The sequence below is a fragment of the Nannospalax galili genome, unplaced genomic scaffold (genome assembly GCF_000622305.1).
Source record: "Nannospalax galili isolate Female #2095 unplaced genomic scaffold, S.galili_v1.0 scaffold312, whole genome shotgun sequence".
NCBI lineage: Eukaryota > Metazoa > Chordata > Mammalia > Rodentia > Spalacidae > Nannospalax > Nannospalax galili.
Window position 1 is genome coordinate 4,455,379 of NW_008335967.1, and position 19,597 is coordinate 4,474,975.

The 19,597-nt window shown below is 39.1% G+C and overlaps 1 protein-coding gene and 1 pseudogene across 10 annotated transcripts in view; both read left to right on the top strand.

Annotated features, from left to right (window-relative positions):
- The window catches only part of Srpk2 (SRSF protein kinase 2), a 239,211-nt gene that overhangs the window by 104,238 nt on the left and 115,376 nt on the right, over positions 1 to 19,597 (top strand). The window lies entirely within an intron of this gene.
- Positions 4,666 to 5,220, top strand: LOC108490705 (annotated as a pseudogene).

The following is a 19,597-nucleotide window of genomic DNA, read 5'->3' on the forward strand; positions in this document are numbered from 1 at the left end:
AAATTTGTTCAGCTCAGCCTTTTCCAGTAAAGAAAAAAGTTTGCCTTTTTTTTACTGGGTGTGCTAGTCTATGATTGAGTAAGAGAAGATCCTCTCTAAGGAATGCTTTGTGATAATATAGTGAACACCTTGATCTGTTACTTGAGACGTTCCCCTTGGTTTAGAGCTGTCTAACCATCCTTGGTTTAGGATGGCTAATGATCTTTTGCCGTGATAGCATCCTGACATGCTTTCTTCCATTTCACTATAGGTGTAGCTATTTCTTTCAAGGTAACAAATCAAGAAATTGTATTTGTTTCTAATGAGTTACTCCTCATTTCATTCTCCTTTTTGTTTGGGGGGGGGTGTCATTTTGAGACGGAGTCTCCCTGTAGTCCCAGCTGGAATGAGGACTGGAACTCACTATGTAGACCAGGCTGGCCTAGAATTCACAGCCTGGCTGATTCTGTTAGCTCAGTTTCTCTACATGTTGCCTGCCTCTGCCTCCCAAGTGCTGGGATTAAAGGCGTATACCACCATGCCTGGCTTCCTGCTCCTCTTTTAAATAGTCCCTGAATAGCTTCTGGTGGCTACCACTTTTGAGACTAACTTCCTAGCTTCAGGATAGTCTCTGCTTGGCTTTACATGTGGCTTTGGATGAAAAGTAATTATTTCCTGCTTACCCAGAGTCCCTATAGAAGATTTAACAGCAAGTGACTAAGATGGAGCCAGTTGTTTTGGTATTCAGACTTAACTGTTGCTCATGACTTTCGAAGGAAGAGTCACAGATTATATGGAGAACATTAAAGGCCATCTGATTATTCAGATAATATATTCATGATATATTTGTTTATTGAAAAATATCTAATCAATGTGTCAAGAATTTTCTAAGATGTTTTGGCAAATTAATTTCTTTTAATGGAGATAGGATCTCACTATACTGCCAGGCTGGTCTCAAACACTTAAGACTAAATCAGTCCTTCTGCTTCATCCTCCTGAGTACTCAGGCAGGTACAAGACATCACACATTTGGCTATTATCTAGATCCATGAAATGATTTGAATATTTTTTACTGTTTTTTTTTATTTTTAGTTTTTAGATATGATCTTGCTATATAGTACAGCCCTTCAGCTCTCCTGTTTCTCCAGCTAAGCGCTTGGGTTAGCACACCTGATTCCTTTCATAGCTTTGGGCTTAAAAACTCCTGTTTAAGGATTCAGTGGCACAACAGCTTACATGGAACACACACAGAGAGAGCTTTGTAATTCCAAATGTAAAATTATACAGTGACTGACATTGGGCCCTCCATAAATCCAGGACAATTATCCTTTTCTACTTTTTTTTCAAGGTAAATTCTCCTGCCTTTCTTTGTTGGTGGTAGGATTACAGATATGTGCCACCAAGCCTGGCCTGTTAACTCAGTTTCTCTACATACCTCTTTTTATTTATTTTTAATAATGCATACTCTTAACAACATAATATATTGAGCATATTATATGTCTTTTTTGAAACTCTTCATTCTGTCAACATATTTTCTAATCTTATATCCTTTAAAATCAGTAGCAATTTATACAGGCAGTCTTTGATGACTTCAGAAAAAGTCGGATGCTGCCCAGGGAAACTCTGTTTTCCAAAGACTTGTTGTTCTTCCCCTGCTTATCAGTATCAACCATGTTTAGGTGTTGTATAGCCTGTGACATTGGGAAAGGTAAGTTCAACTTGATTCTTTGGTCATAAAGTCATTGGTTGAAATAAAATCCAGGTTTTAAAAAAGTTTCTGGGGCTGGGCGTGGTGGCTCACACCTTTAATCCCAGCACTTGGGAGGCAGAGGCAGGTGGATCTTTGTGAGTTCGAGGCCAGCCTGGTTTACATAGTGAGTTCCAGGACAGTTGGGGCTACAAGGAGACCCTGTCTCAAAAAAGACCAAAAAAATAAAAAGAAAGAAAGAAAGAAAGAAATGTTTCCGTTGGTAACTAGCTCAAGGAACATAATATATGTCTAGTCAAGGTTTATCAGAGGATGTTTGGTTTTTGCCAAGCTTTATCTGTGTAGCGCATGGTAATTAAAAGTACTAGACTGGTGGAACTAACCTTCTTGGATGTTTAACAGACATACTTTGAGGCCTGTACTAATCTGGTCAGAGGGACTTAAAGGACAGTTTTTGCTCCTTGCCCTCCAAGGTCAGCTAAGTTCCAGGGAACTATGGAGCATCTCTCAAAATGTCCTGTAACTGTGATGAGTCAACCTGTCCTCTTAATCAAGGAGGCTCAAGATGGACTTGAGCCAGTGTCCAGTCTACAAAGAGGAGGGTCAACACAGAGGAAACATTTCCTCCATGCTTCCAAGTGAAGGCAGCCATGGTTGAGCAGGACCTTTGACTTATCTTCACATAGACAGAACTGGTAAAAGAAAGGTGCCAGGGGCTCCTCCTAAGCCCATGTGTCCCCTGAGGAACAGAGGCTCAAACGACCTTGAGAGTAAAAATAAATTGGTTGATCTGGGCCAACTGTATGGTTTTAAATATCCAAAAGCAAAGTATAACCAAAGATTAAAGTGATCAGTATAATTCTTTAAGAGAATTTTTAAAGCTGAGGTACATCATTCATAAATGTACTTTGACCTTCTATCTCAACTATATTAAAGTTATAGAAAAATTATTTTCATGGTAGAGCAATGTGTCCTAACGTGCTTTTCATAAGCCCATGTGACCTGAAAAGATGGCAAATGATGACACGTAAAACGTCAGTTTCCTCCTATGAAGTTCCTATTACCCTGTGCCTTCAGCCTACCCACTTCCTTAGCCTTACACTGTATACCACATGCCCATAAACATAAAGAATGCAAGAATATTAACACTGGCTTGTTGCATTATGTATTATGTTGAAGTCTTAGCACTGCAAATAACTGTACTAGTGTCTCTACGAAAACTATTACCTTGTCCCACCTATCACTATAACTTCTCTCTGCTGGAAAGTTAGTAGCCAAATAAGATGGGCTATTACTCACTTGTTAAAACCTCAGGATTTGCTGTTGTTACAACAGTTCATATGATGGTAGACATTTTTAACAGGGGATGACTGGGAGTGAAATATGAGAGTAAAGGAAGGAGACAGAAAGGGAGAAAAAAAGGATAACAAGAAGAGGAGAATGAGATCGTAAGTCAACTATACTGGAAAGGCTGCAGGATTTAGAACCAAAGCAGTATTCATATCCAGACACCTTCATATATTTGGCAAAGTAATTAGTTATCCAATTGTCAGCTTCTTCAGTAAAACAAGAATGTTATCTTCCTCACAGGGCTGCTCTGAGGATTCAGTATGGACAGTCTGTGTATAGGTTAGCATTAAAGAAATGGAAGCTATTAAAACTAGATTCTATGGGGCTGGAGAGATGGCTCAGCAGTTAAAAACATTGGCTGTTCTTGCAGAAGACCCAGGTTCGAATCCCAACACCCACATGGTAGCTAATAACTGTCCATAACTCCAGTTCCAGGGGATCCAGTGGCCTCTTCTGTCCTCGCAGGCATTGCATGACATGGGTACACTTACCTACTACATGCAGGCAATACACTCATACACATAAAATAAAAATAAAAATAAAACTTTAACAAAAAAACAAACTAGATTCTGGGGCTGGAGAGATAGCTCAGCAGTTAAGAACACTAGATGCTCTACCAGAGAACACAGGTTTGGTTCCCAGTGTCCACATGGTGGCTAACAACCTTCCTTAAGTACAGTTCTAGTGGACCCAATGTCCTCTTCTGGCCTCCAAAGGCATTGCATACATGGGTGCACTTAAATGCACCCAAAAAACATTGACACACATAAAATAAAAATAAAATCCTTTTTTTTTTAAAAAAAACTAGATTTTAAAGCCGGGCATGGTGGCGCACGCCTCTAATCCCAGCACTTGGGAGGCAGAGGCAGGCGAATCTCTGGTCTACATAGTGAGTTCCAGACCAGCTGGGACTACAGAGAAACCCTGTCTCAAAAAGACAAAAAAATAAAGATGACGACAACAACAAAAAACTAGATTCTGTACATCCAATAGAAACTTTAATTATTGTTATTTATAGATTTTGTATTTCATACAGAACATCCCTAACAATCTTATTCATCTTTATTCATACCTGCATCCCAAATGGCACCCTCCCATAGCCTCTTCCTCCCCGCTCCCACTGGAGCCCATATACTCTGTCATCCCTGCATCCCTGTTACTGTCCACTTTGTTATCAGTGCCCCCAGCCGAAGTCCATCTGCTGAGTCTAGTCAGCCTATCTAGAGTTCCTTGTTTTAGGGAGATCAGCTCTTCCTCATCTAGCAGCAATCAGTTGCCAACATTCCTTTAGATAAGATTGGGGTCTGCTGTTCATTTTCCCAGTTCTATGCTGGGTTACTGTCTGGGAGTCTCTTGGGCCACCCTGGCCAATAACTCAAAGGAAGGTATCTTCTGTCTGGCATTGTTTCTTGTTATGTACCTTTAGCTATACATAGGGACTCTTAAAGAATTATAGTGATCACCTTAATCTTTGGTTATACTTTCCTTTTGGGTGTTTAAGACCATACAGTTGGCCCAGATTAACCAATTTATTATTACTCTTAAAGTCTTTTGAGGATCTGTTCCTCAGGGGTCACATAAAAGTACATTTATCTCTTACTGTAAGCCGCCCGAGGTGACCTGTGAAAATGGTTCGTTAATCTCTTGACCCAGAAAACCCTACAAAATCATGCAAATCAAGAGGTTCCAACCTTCGTGTTCACTTTAAGAACACACATGAAACTGCCCAGGCCATCAAGGGTATACATATCTGAAAATCCACCAAGTATCTGAAAGATGTCACTTTAAAGAAGCAATGTGTGCCATTCCAGTGTTAAAACAGTGGAGTTGGTAGGTATGCCCAGGCCAAACAGTGGGGCTGGACACAAGGTCTGTGGCCCAAAAAAAGTGCTGAAGTTTTGCTGCACTTACTTAAAAATGCAGAAAGTAGTGCTGAACTTAAGGGTTTAGATGTAGACTGTGTAGTCATTGAGCATATCCAGGTGAACAAATTGCTCAAGATGCACCGCAGAACTTGTAGAACTCATGGTCGCATTAACCCATACATGAACTCCCCCTGTCGTATTGAAATGATCCTCACTGAAAAGGGACAAATTGTTCCTAAGCCTGAAGAGGAAATTGTACAAAAGAAAAAGATATCCCAGAAGAAACTGAAGAAATAAAAACTTATGGCACGGGAATAAAACTGAGCATAAAATAAACGCAGATAAAAGTTTAAAAAAAAACATACATTTGTGAATGATGTACTTCAGCTTTAAAAATTCACTTCTATTAACTAATCAAAAACAATAAACTGGCGCTTAATTAGGACCAAGGATAGAGTGGTCAATCAAATGACAAAAGCATGATGGCTAGAAGGGAACTTGGAGATCCAGCTTAGCTGCCACTTGTGGAGATCCAGCTTAGCCGCAACCGAGGTTCCAGATAGGACTCTTAAAATTCAATAACTTCCAGTATTTGAAATGGAGACACTTAATTTATTGTAACATAGTTCCAAGGAATTGATTTGACTGTCTTCCCCCTGCCCCCTTAAGAAAGTTCAGATGATTATTTTAGGTCATAGTAGTACTATTAGCTCTGCTCTAGCTGTGGAAGAAATAATTTAAATATCTTTCATTTTGTAGAAGACCCTCCCTTCCTCCCTCCCTATCCTTCCTCTACTCTCCTACTCTTTCCCCTCCTTTCCCCTCCCTTCTCCCCTCTTCTCCCCTCCCCATCCTCCTCCCCATCCTCTTACCTCTTCTACTCTCTGTTTTTCTCTCCTCCTTTCTCTTTTTTTTCCTGTCTTTGGTTTCCCTTCTCCCTCCTCTTTCTTTCTGCCTTTCCCTTTCCTACTTTCTTCCTTCCCCTCTTCTTTTCTCCTCTCCCTTATCCTGTTTTCTTCAGGGTCTTAACACGTAGGCCTACTTTGCTTTGAATTTTCAGCAGTCTAGTTTCTCTGTCTCTCAGGTGCTGGATTATAGGCTTAGCCACCATGCCTAGTTTACAGAATGATTTTCTCCTTGCTGTTAAATTTAAATCTTAAGTCTTTATAAGTATGGATATATTCTCTTCCCCAAAACTAGCTTTATAATTTAGCAACACCACTTACAAATTAGTAATAGAGGTACTTTGAAAGCTGTTTCACAGCTCTAAGCTTCTGTACCTCAAAGTGCATTGTTTGAATAACAGATACTGAACGCTCTGATGGCCTATGTTGGGCAGCATGTATATAGGAACAGTGTATGTTCTTGTCATTCATCTATTGAATTCAATGTGGACACCTCAGAAGGAGAAATTAGTAGCACTATCCTTGGCCAGGAAAAAACATAAAATTAGCATCTCTGGACAGAATTCACATTCACATTTTTGGCCTATCTTAAACTCTTTTCTAGCCTGGTTTGACATTATGTTTTTAGCTATATAGGATTTTTTTTTCCCCTGAAGAGAGTAATGTAAGTTCTTGTGCATAGGAACTGGTATTTAAATATAAATGTGATGCTTACCCTTTAGTAATACAAAATATGCATGCCTTTAGTAACAGTCTTTTCAATAGGTGATTTAAAAAAAGGTAGTAAAAAAGGTCATGAATGAAGTGTATTCTAACTAAGTATTGTGACAGGTTACCGGTATCTCAACACTTGGAAGATAGTGACAAGATAACCAGGAGTTGAAGGCGAACCTTGGTTATGTGAAACTCTGCCTCAAGTTTCCTATTAAACACAGCCAATTCAAAAACCAAGAATTAAACTCCTTACATATATTTTTTAAAATTTATTTTTATTTTTTCATTGAGTGTTTTGCCTGCATGGATGTAAGTCTACCCTTGTGTACAGTGTTCTCAGAAACAAGAAGAGGGTATTGGACCCCCCTGGAACTGGAGTTAGAGATGGTTGTTAGTGATCATGTAAATGCTGGGATCCGAACCTGGATCCTCTCCAATAGCAGCTGTTGCTTTTAGCTGCCGAGTCATTTCTCTAGCCCCTAAACTCCTTATTTTAATAACTCTTTAATAATTTGTTAGACACAATTATATTTTGTTTATTTAATTACTATAGACTTTGAACAAAATGAAAATCAGTGAAAGGTTTAGCTTTAAATATTTACACATGGACACAAATGTGTGCACACATGTGTATTTGGCACTTAGATAATGCTCCCTCTTCTGCGTCTCCCTCTTTCGGGAGTTCCCTCTAAAAAATGTCCCCTTCCCAGGCTTATGTCCTCTTTATTAAACATAACCCTCTGAGTCCATTTAATCCTACCTGCATGTACAGTGGTGTTGGGCCATTCACTAGAGCATGAGCAGTCTGCTTCCAGCCACACTATTGCATTAGCCACACTAATCTATGGTATGACCATAAATATTTTGAAGAAAGTTTGACTTCATGTCTCATTTAGCAAGACAACTATTGAAGAAAAATTCTCTTCCTCCCCTGGTAGCCATCAACTTCCATTAGTTCCTTTGCTAGGGATGGGGTCTCAGGAGTCCCCATCCATGTTGGTTTGCTGATTAGCCAGCTTGATATTGTGCATAAAACCACAGCTATTGTGAGTTCATGAGTGTAATGGCCATAATCATGTCCAGAAGACAGCTTTTCATAGCATTCCTTCCTTTCCTCAGGCTTTTACAGTATTTCTGTGCCCTCTTTCTCGGCATCCCTTGAGCCTTGGTGGGGGGGGGGGTTGGTAAGCTATCCCAGTTAGGGCTGAGCACTCAACAGTTGACTTAACTCTTTGTGTTTTGATCAGTTATGAATATGCTGTCTCTTGCGAAAGGTTGAGAGCTGCACTAATCTATGGTATGACCACAAATATTTTGAAGGCAGTTTGACATCATGTCCATTTAGTGAGACAACGACAGTATGTTTCTATGCTTTGCTGATGTCATCCCCAGCCATGAGCTGGGTTTACAATATGAGGTATGGATTCCTTCCTCTGTAGTAGGCCTTAGATCTAGCCAGGAAATTGTTGATTTCTCCATAGCAGTTGCACCACCAGGCACATCTTACGTGTCTGATCAGTACTGGAACATGCAGGGACCATGTAAGACCCTTGATGTCTTTTCTCCCTCAGCAGGAGGAAGTTTCTAAGTTCTTTCTAGTTTGATTTCTCTATGTCCTGCAAGGAAGACACTTGGATGGTTCTTAGAGCTATGTAGTCATTATTGGCACATTGATGATCAACAATGAACTTAAAGAAGAGCTATGGTCATATACTCATTCTTGCTTACTTCCTGTTATTAACCTCATTAAATAGGAAATAAACTTTCCTAGCATGCTTTCAGAAAGTTAGTCCTCATGAAGAAATCATGAGGCTTGAAGATAAGTTGGCAAGTCATAGAGCTGACCAGTTTAAAAAGCTGGCTGAAGAGATAGCTCAGTGGGTAAAGTGCTTGCCAAGCAAATGTGAAAATCTGGTTTGGTATTCCCAGTGTGTGTATGTAATCCCAGTGCTCCTATAGTGAGATGGGATACAGATATAGCAGATACAGGAAAGTACTCAGAAGCTCCCAGTGTAAGCCACCTAGCCTTTTATATGCAGCAGCGAACAACAAAGAGACCTGTCTCAACAAGGTGGATGGGCAAGCACTGACACCCAAACTTGGCCCCTGACTTTTATACACACACTATGGCATACACATGTTTGTACTCAGACACACAAATGCATACACCTATACACATGTATGACATATATATATATATATATATATACACACACACAAATGCCGTATTTTATAGCACAGAATTTATTAACATTTTATAGGGAAAATGATTGATTGCAGGAGAAAAAATGTTGGAAAAACATTAAATTCAGTTTGAATTTCCTTTATCTGCAATGATTACAACCACATATTTTTTGGGTTTGGAATATTTGCATATACACAGACAGTTTTGGCAGTGGGCCTAAATATAACTTAGTTCATTTTTGTTTTGTGTATGCTTTATATGTATTGTCTAAAAGTAATTTTAAATGTTTTAAATAATTTTATCTCCGTGGTATGGAATTTTCCACTTGTATGTTGGGAATTAAAATATTTCAGGTTTTGGATCTTTTGGATTTGGGTTTCAATTTTTATGTGAAAAGTTTGTTTTATGTAAACCTTACATGATCTGGAGGTCTGTTTTTCATTCCTACTTCATTCATTTACCAGAGCCCTCCATATTTCCCTACGAATTGCTGGATTTGAATGCCTTTAAGAGGTGCGAGCCCACTCCAAAAGAATCAGGACCCTGTATTTATAGTTTATCTCTCCACTTGATTCCCACCCACTTTGAAGACATCTAGGCATGAACTTCTCTCATAAAAGGCCTAGCTTCCTTTGCTTGGAAATGTTTTTATGTGAAAGCCCTCTTTTCTTGACAGACTGAGCAAATTTGAAATATTGTTGCCACTAACTGGCTGCCTGTATTGAAATTGGTAAAATGTATAGTATACTTGATTGTCTTTGGTACTCAGAATATCTGGCATTGAATAAATATAAACATTTATGCTTCAATAAGAAAGGTTTCTGCCTTTGATTAGTAAGGCATTTGGGAGAGAAGATGAACTGAAGGCAGCACTTTTGGGGGGCCTGTAGGATGACTCAGCAGATATAGGTGCTTGCCATATAAGCCTTGCAACCTGAGTTCAGTCCCTACAATCTGAGTTCAGTCTCTATAATCCATGTAAGAGTGAAAGGAGAAAACCAGCTACGAAGTTGTTCTCTGACCTCCCCATGTATGGCACGAACCTTCTTTCCCCTCACCAATAAATTTCAAAGAATTGAAACTATCCTCAGTTTTTATACTGCTTTCTAATTTTTTTTAGCATTGGTTCCTTCCTGTCCTAGGTCTTTGCTCTCTTGTCTGTACTCTCTTTGCAGATAATCTGTTTTAGTGGTGTTGAACATCATCTGCACACTGGCAATTCCCACACTCATATCTGCAGATTTCCATTCTGAACTACAGATGTATTGGTCTAGCTCCTATTCCGTACTGCTAATGACTTTTGAGATCTCAAACTTACATGGCACTAAACCGAATTTAGTAATCCCTCCAGACCTTAGTGACAGATAGCTTTATGGTCAATATATGCTGCATTTACTTTTCTGTCTTATAAAATGTGGTTCCAGGATGAAGGAAAGGAGATAAAGTAATCCTTTTGATTTATAGCTGCCCTTAGGGTCCCTGGGGTGAGTAAAAAAAATTACCGGATATAACTTGCCTCTGTAGGTTTTTAATGTACCTCATATCTTTCAGGGAAAGTAGAAAGCAGTAGGACCCTTCCTGAGGTACACATAAGGATAGAAGGATGTTCTCTAATCTTAGCCTAGCAAATAGTAATGATTTTTGCTGGCATGCTTCTTTTCTTTGTAGGAACTACTGAGGCTACTGTTAACCTCTGCCAGGCTTCTTGACTATTTTTGCTAGACTCTACAACAATGCTGCTCCTCTCACCTTGTGGTGACCCCTTTGTTTGTAACTCTCATTGATCATTTTAGGGTTTTTTTTTTTTTGTCTTTTTGAGACAGGGTCTCCCTGTAGCCCCAGCTGTCCTGGAACTCACTATGTAGACCAGGCTGGCCTTGTACTCACAGAGATCCGCCTGCCTCTGCCTCCTGAGTGCTGGGATTAAAGGCATGCACCACCACGCGTGGCACTCATTTTAGTTTTTAAAACTGTTTAGATCAGAAGTTTCAGACTTACACCTCATTTCATTTTTCCTCATAGCCCACTTCTAGTTGGTCACCAGATCCTATGAATTATTTTGCAACAGTCCTTCCCAAATCCTCTGCTTCTGTCAGACCTTACTGTGCTACTTTTGTTCACCATTCCCTGGTGCTGTCCTCACACGCTACACTGTCTTTCCTGACTGTCACTAACCTGTTGGGATCATCTGCTGTCTGCATCTCTTCTAGGCTTATGCTCCTGAAGGAATCTTGTGTGTAAGCCATAATGTCTTTCATAATCTGTTGCTCCTCATCTAAAGTCCTTACTAATTTTGTGCTCCCTAGTCCTTCAGCCTTCCTTTAACGTGCCCTCCCCATGCCTGGCCCCTCACTATACAGACACCTCCCTGTGAGAGGACCACCTCTCCCATTGCAGAGGCTCCTTCTGTTTCTTAATACATTTTTTCTGCCTCTGTCTTGAGAAACTGTCAGCCCACTAGACACTGAGAGACACGTGAGTTTTATCTTATTTTGTTCTGGTACATAGCACATTTCTGACCATTCTAGTAGATATAAATGTTTATTTTAAATTAAGATTTTACACATTCTTTTGTTATTCATAAGGAGGTGTTCTCTAAGGAAACAATTTAAAAGAATTTTTAAATCTGAAGGTATTGGCTAATACTTTTTTTTGAGCCACTTGGTGAATTGTTTCTTTCCTTAATGGTTTTACATAGCTTCTTGGTGTTCAGGCATTTTGGAGACTCATTCCCATTACTACTTGGTAGTTTCTGGCTTGTTGGCAGCAGGGTACCTACCTGGGAAAGCCTCCTGACCAGTTGTCTGGATTTGAGCCAATGCCCCATCAGCACTTTCCAGTGGCTTCATTCTGATGTGTTTTTTAAAAAAATTCTTTTGAGATGTACTCATTTAATATTAAGTTACCTCTGGGCATAGTAAGGTGGCAGCTTACTTACCCATCTGGCCAGTGGTCTTTCTAAACTTCCATGGTAATGATGCTAGCAGCCAGAATACCAGGCAGAACTCTTTTGAGTTGAACTGGTGAAATTCTGTCTATGTCAGTTCTCATATTCAAATTTGAATAATCTCCTGACTCACAGATATTTGTGAATTTACAGATAATATAACCTTTGTAGTGGAATTTAATTTCTTTAACCTTTTTTTATTTTTGTTTTTTGGGTCTTTTTGAGGTAGAGTTTCTCTCTAGCCCCAAGCTGGCCTGGAACTCATGTAGACCAGGCTGGCCTTGAACTTACAGAGATCCACCTGCCTCTGCCTCTGCCTCCGGAGTGCTGGGATATACGCCAGCTTTAATTGTTTTATTCATTTTATTAAAATTCTCAACTCTGATTACAGCCCTGAATTCACCATTATTTAAAGTTGTTTTGCAAATGACTTCAGGATTTCAATTTTAATCTAGCACTATTTAAAACTATTTCCTCAACTGTGAAATGCTATTAGGTAGACTTAGGAAATTCAGATTAGGATATAGAGATACTCATGCTTTTGAGTCATGCATACTTTTGAACAGAATAGATTCCTGAGATAGATTTGTATTTGGAATCCTACTTCTATGGCAAGATTTATTAGAATTTAATAGTTTTCTGCTTTCATATTCAGCTTGTAGCTGTAGCCAAGCCAAAGGTCGTGTCTGAGACCTAGAGATAAACCTTACAACTCATTCCAGGCCCAGTGTAGTTAACTGTTGTAGACCAGCCTAGGCTTCTCTTGAGTGGGTGTGAGCCAAAAATGGATGGTTCATTTTAGATTGGCAAGCACAAACTGTAGGTAGTTTTAAAATTTTTGTTTCAGATTGGACTTTGTGTTTGCATACGTGTCAGCACATGGATTTTTGTGTATTTAGTAGAATCCAATAATGATTACTTTGCTTTAATTTGGGGTTTGTTTTGTTTTGTTTGGTCTTTTTGAGGCAGGGTCTCCCTGTAGTCCCAGCTGTCCTGGAACTCACTATGTAGACCAGGCTGGCCTTGAACTCACAGAGATCTGCCCGCCTCTGCCTCCCAAGTGCTGGGATTAAAGGCGTGCGCCACCACGCCTGGCCGTACTTTGGGGTTTTATATATATTCTTGCCAGTGAATTCCAGCCTCTTCCTCATAGATAAGCAGAAGAGAGGATGCCTATCCAGATAATTATTTGACATTACATTCGTTTTGTATGTGAAGTAGAGCAAATCTTAAGAATGCTGCCTGTTATCACAAGGTCATAAGACAAAATGAAAATGACATTGAGACAAATTTAATTTTTTAACTTAAATACAGAGAACTTGACCTGGTCGTTGGTTTATTTTATCAGGCAGATTATGGGAGATCGTGGTACTGGACTCAAGGGCTTTTATTAGGCAGAGTTCCTTCTAATTTCTTTCATTGTTCATGATCATTTGCTTGAGAGGGATAGTGAGTGACTGTTCTAGTTTCTTTTTCTGTTGCTGTGATAAAATACTCTGACCAGAAGCTATTAGGGGAGGAAAGGGTTTATTTGGCTGACACTTCAGTTCATAATCCATCATTGGGAAGTCAGAGCAGCAACTGAAGGTAGGAACCATGGACTAACGCTTTTTTGGTTTGCTCACCAGCTTATATAGTATAGGTAGCTCCTTTTTTTTACATTTTTATTTTTATATTTATGAAGCTCTGGCTGTCCTGGAACTCACTGTAGAGACCAGGGTGGCCTTTAATTCACAGAGATCCACCTGCCTGTGTCTCCCAAGTGTCAGGATTAAAGATGTGCTCCATCACACCCAGTTTCTGGTTAGGATTTTTATATAGCCCATGTCCAACCTGCCTGAGGAATGGTGTTGCTCCTCAGGTTGGTGGTCCTTCCTATGTCAATTAATAATCAAGACAGCACCTCAGAGATATGCCCACAGATGACTTGGTTTAGGCAATTCCCCAACTGAAGCTTCTCCCTTCACCTGACTTTAGACTGTGTGTCATGTTGACAGTTAATGCTAACCAGGACAGTGAGTGACTTAGGATGAAACAAAACCATCAGAAATTGGTTATTTTTCTGTGAGAAAGTGAAGTTTAATTATTATGAGAAAAATCATATCTGACTTGGTATTTCTGCAGACTCATTGTTTCTGGTAAAGGGATGGTTGTATGATTATAGGTTTATAGAACATTAGTGCTGAAGGCAACATGATATATTGGAGATACCATATGGGCTTTTAGTCACGGACTTTGAATGTAAATGTTGGCAAGCTACATAACCCCTTCAAGTCTTAGTTTTCCTAATCATTAAAATAAAGGTTAAATGTGTATTTAAGGAAGTGATATATATATATATATAATATAATGGGTGATATGAGAGACAGCACAGTTATAATAATGTTTTAGAGCCAGGCTATATTTTCAAATGAGCTTGGCCATGCTTTGTTTACCTTGAGCAACTAAGTATCTTCTCTGGGTTATAGCAGATATAATAATGCATACCAGTTGGGTAACTGTGGTATTAACTGAAATAATTTATATAAAATGTCTAGGGCAAGAATGCCTTGAATAAATAGGTGAGGAGCTGGTGGATGCTTCAAAGAAGGAACATCTAAATTTAGCTCAATAGTCTTGTTATAGCCTGCAATATGTCACCATCTAATTTTGGTATCAGAATTAGAGTTCTTGTGAGAGGTAAAAGTAAAAAAAGTTTACATCCCCTTTTTTAAAAACTGTGCCAGGCGTGGTGGCGCATGCCTGTAGTCCCAGCACTTGGGAGGCAGAGGCAGGAGGATCTCTGTGAGTTCAAGGCCAGCCTGGTCTACATAGTGAGTTCCAGGACAGCTGGGGCTACACGGAGACCCTGCTTCAAAAAGAACAACAAAAAAAAAGAACAAAAAAATCCTATGCAGTTCTTTTTAAATTTAATGTGTATGAGTGTATTGCCTACATGCATGTGTGTGCACCTTGTTGTGCAATGTCCACAGAGGTCAGAAGAGGATGTTGGATCCCCTGGAATTGGAGTTAAGATAATTTCCATGTGAGTGCTAGGAACTGAACCTGGATCTTCTGCAAGAGCAGCCAGTGCTCTTAACCACTGAGCCACTTCTCCAGCTCACAATCTTTTTTTTTTTTTTTTAAATAATTTATTTTTTATTTTGACACAATTTCTGTACTTTACCCTATCATTCTTTTTAATTTTTATTTTTCAACCTTTAAGTCCTTTGGTCCAATTTGTTGAAAGTTATTTTCAAATATTAGCTAAAAAATAAACAAACATGATAGATGATGAAAAAAAAGCATTGCCAATTGTGAAGTGAACTAGTACTACCAGACGTTACTTTAATTACACAACTTAAACTTGGTAGCTATTTGGTAAATAAATTCTTTGGTAAGTAACAGGTAAATATTTTTATATGTGCAAGTTAGAGGCCCATGAGAAGTATAATGTATTTAAAATTCAGTGGGGGAGAAGGGTATTTTTAGCATGGTTTTAAAGCAGTATTCTTCTCTTTCTCAAAAGTTTCTCCCTTTTCTTATGTCAAATGACTTTCAGAGTGACCTGTTGGTAGGTAGTTCATCCTGTACTGACTGAAACTGTAGATAATATTGTTTAAGTTTGCAATTTTTTTTCTTTAATTCCCATTTCCTCCTTTACCCTCTTCTTTTTTCTCTTTTCTATCTGTAACAAGCTGTCCAGGGTTAGTAAGTTAAGAGCATTATAAACCAGAATAACATGTATGATATCTGACATGATTTCTATACCTCTTGTGTATTTTTAGTATTCAATTTAAAGACATATTGTAATGCATGTTCATTCTGTGGTGTCTCCAGATAATTATTTTAACATTGAGCCATGAAAATATGTTTATAGAATATTTCCTTCTGAGTTTGCTGTGGTCTGAATGTGTCCCTTACAGATTTGTATGTTAGACTCTGAGCCCCCAACATGTAGTATTAGGAATGTGAAAATAATAGGAAGTGAGGCTTTGGGGAAGTCATTGGGTCATGAGGGCAGCACTGTCTCCAATAGGATTAGATCATGTCTTTTTTTTTTTTTTTTAAGTCTGACATAGGAGTCCTCTCAAGGGACCTACACTCTGTATCTCTTATTCTCTATACTTTGACCAGTTGTGGCCTTTTGTGTTCATCACCCTCTTTTGCATGAGGAAGCTTTACTGAGGAGAGCTGAGAGATGCATTAGTATTCTCTCCACCCCTTGTTTTCACTATGTTCTGTGAGCCTTAGCTGTAGAGGTTCCATTGTAAATGTGTTTTATAGGGCTGGGCATCTCACAGACACTTACTCTGTGTGTGACCAATTGTGGAACTCTGTAATAGTCTCTGTCCATTTTAAAGGAAGCCTCTTTGATGAGTGGTGACTGACATACTTGTCTTTAAATAAAAGGATCCATATTTAGCAGATAATAAGGAATTACTTTTGTCTAGGGATGTGACAGCCTTAGGGCAGTCTCTCAGATCAGTGACCTCTCTTGCTATGTGTATTTGACTGTGTTTACAGTGCCATATGTGAGTTCCCTCTCATAGAGAGTGGGCTTAAGTCCAATTAGACAGCTGTTGAATACCCCCCAAGATAAAACTGCCACTACTGTCCCAATATAGTTTGCTGTGCCCGTTATTGTTGTGGTTATTAAGCTTTGAAGCTCAGTTTGGAACTTTGTGGAAGAGGTGGAGGAAAAAAATTGTAAGAGACAGGAGGGTGCATGACCTGACCACAAGGAAACAGAATCTTACAGGCTCCTGGGATCTTGCTCATGTAAACTTATGGCAGTAGTGACATCATGCATATGACCTATGCAAATTCAATCAGACAAAAACCAGCACACAACTGGGGAAATGGGCAGGAGACCAGAACTTTGGTGAGGAACACACTGCTGAGTGAGGGAGAGTTGATCATCTCCTTTTTAAAAAAATATTTTATTGTTATTATTTTTTGTGTGTGAGTGTATTGCCTGGACGTATCCAAGTGTATGTATGTCACACAGTGCTCAAGGAGGTCAGAAGAGAGTGTTGTATTTCCTTGGAACTGGAGTTACAGACAGTTGTTAGCCTTAATGTGGGTGCTGGGAATCAAACCTGGATCCTCTGCAAGATCGGCCAGTACACTTAACCACCGAGCCATCTCTCCAGCTTTAGGTAATCTTCTTTAAGGGAGTGATGCTAGGTAGATTGAATAGGCTCCAGTGGAACATCAAGGGACATCTGGGTACACAAACTTGACCCAGTGGGCCTTCACATATATGACAAATTGCATGCAGTTTTGTGGATGGGATATGGGGAGGTATAGATAGGAAAGAGGGGACCTGATATGATTAAGATGCATTGTATGAAATTACAAAAATTCAATAAAAAATATTTTTTAAATGCCTGAGAGAGACCCCCTTATCCCATCTGAAGCACTGCTAGAAGACTTCCTGTGAACCCAGATGCTGTACTCACCAGACACCCAGTCTGTTGGCATCATGGTCTTCTGTTTCCAGTCTCCAGAACTCTTTAAGAAATACCTTCTGTGGACTAAAACAGATTTCTTTATACTGTGCCTAGAGGTTGAATTTTTAGTATCATAAGTAAAATTTGATCAGTGGAGGCAAAGAATTTCAGCAGGGTTCATCTTCAGAAAAGAATTCTTTGAGAAAAGATGTATGAAAACAGCAGTTTCTGGGGCTGGGGAGATGGCTCAGTGGGTAAGAACACTGGTTGTTCTTGCAGAAGACCCGGGTTCGAATTCCAGCACCTAGATGGCAGCTAACAACTATCTGTAACTCCAGTCCCAGGGGATCTGACAGCCTCTTCTGACCTCTGAGGGCATTGCATGACATGGGTGCACTTACTTACATGCAGGCAATACACACATACACATAAAATAAAAATAATAAATAAATTAAAACAACAACAACAACAAACCCCTCCCAGCAGTTTTTGAGGAAGGCAGAAAGCCAAACGTGAAGGTGCTGTAGTATAAGGTCCCCATGGTAGAGTGGTGGTGAGGTGATGGTGGTGGATATGTATTGTGTGTGACTGGTTCTTACCAACCACGTTTCACTCTACTGCAATCTAGATGCTGGGCTTTTCACGTGGTAGTGACTTTTCTGTTAACAACTTTATACTCCTGGGTACTATTCCAAGTCAAGTCCTATTTAACTAGATTCTATTACTTAACATTTTTATATTTTGCTCTCATCCTGTCACATCTGGCCAGCTTCTAAGAGGTTGAAACAGTATATTTAAATGTTCAGTCCATTTCCATTTCAGGTTTTTTGACCTGCTTACAGGGGAGAAGCAAAGATAATTGTTTTGATGTCAAAGAAGATAGAACTACTTCAGAGGTGTCTCGATAATTTAGGGGAAAGCCCTATATTTTATTGAGTAATTTCCTGTGCAAATGCAAATTGTATCAACTTTTTCCTCCCTGACAACAGGAAGGAACAATTACATGATTTTGTACTTTTTGACCTTAATTTATATTGCAGTTTTTGTTTGAGAATTTTTTTCATAAGAAAATTGGAATGATTTAGGACATGGAAGAATTATCTTATTTCCTCTTTTTAATAGCTAGTAAAATTATGGTAATGAATGAATTTATAATTCATGGATTCTTTTGATGAATAAAGCTATTTCTCAAATTAATGTTTCATGACTGTAGATAAATGGATTGCAGTTCTCTAAAAGCTAGAAGGAAGGAATTTGACTGTTTTTATCTTACAGAAATGGTAGGTGTTTGAGAAGACATATTCTTCTTTAAAGGTTACATAATGTATGCATGTATGGAAACATCACATGGTATCTGGTAAATATATACGATTTTTATGTAACATTTGAAAACTTTAATACAATTAGGACTTCTTAATTAATTGTTAAGCTAAATGATTCAGATCTGTAGGGCAACTGTACACTCAGGGTACCCTAAATTTTTATGTCTGTTTTCTTGATTAAGGAGGGAAAAAGTCTTTTTTACTTTCACAAGTGTTCATAAGTGTTCATAAATTACATGGTCACTTTGGCATAGAGACTTTTGACTGTCTCTGTGCTTTGTTTCCCAGTATCAAAATTTTCATTTTGGAAGAACGCTTATAATGGTGTACTCCATAATAACTTTTTTTTTTTCTGTTCAGGTGGTGGAATTATAAATTCTTAATTTCTTCATCTCTATTTTCTACATTTCTGCTAAGTGAAATGATAGTTACTAGACTGAAACAAAACAATTTAGTGGCACATTTTTAAAAATTATTTAACAAAGATAAGGACTGGAGGGAGCTGGAGGGATGGCTTAGCAGTTAAGAGCACTAGCTGGTCTTGCAGAGGACCCAGGTTCCATTCCCAGCACCTACATGGTGGCTAACAACCATCCATAAGTCCAGTTTCAGGGGATCTGATGCCCTCTTCTGCTTCCACTAGCGTTGCACTGCATGAGTGCAGTTAGATATATGCAGGCAAAACACTAATATACATAAAATAAAAATCAATCTTCTAAAAAAGAATAGGGGCAGCTGTGCATGGTGGTACATGCAGAGGCAGGCGAATCTCTGTGAGTTCAAGGCCAGCCTAGTCTACATAGTGAGTTCCAGGCCAGCTTTGGGAGACCCTGTCTCAAAAATACCAAAAAAAAAAAAAAAAAAAAAAAGAATGGGGGTAGAGAGATGTGGCTTAGTGGTTAAGAGAGAGTGTTACACTTGCAGAGGACCCAAGTTTGGTTCTCAGCATTCATGGTGGTAGCTCACAACTGCCTGTAACTCCAAACCCAGGGGATCTGACACCCTCTTCTATAGGCACCTCTGTAGGCACTTGCATGCATGCACGCACATTCCTCCCCACAAACATAAACATAATTAAAAATAAAAAATAAATCTTTTAAGCCGGGTGTGGTGGCGTACGCCTGTAGTCCCAGCACTTGGGAGGCAGAGGCAGGCGGATCTCTGTGAGTTCAAGGACAGCCTGGTCT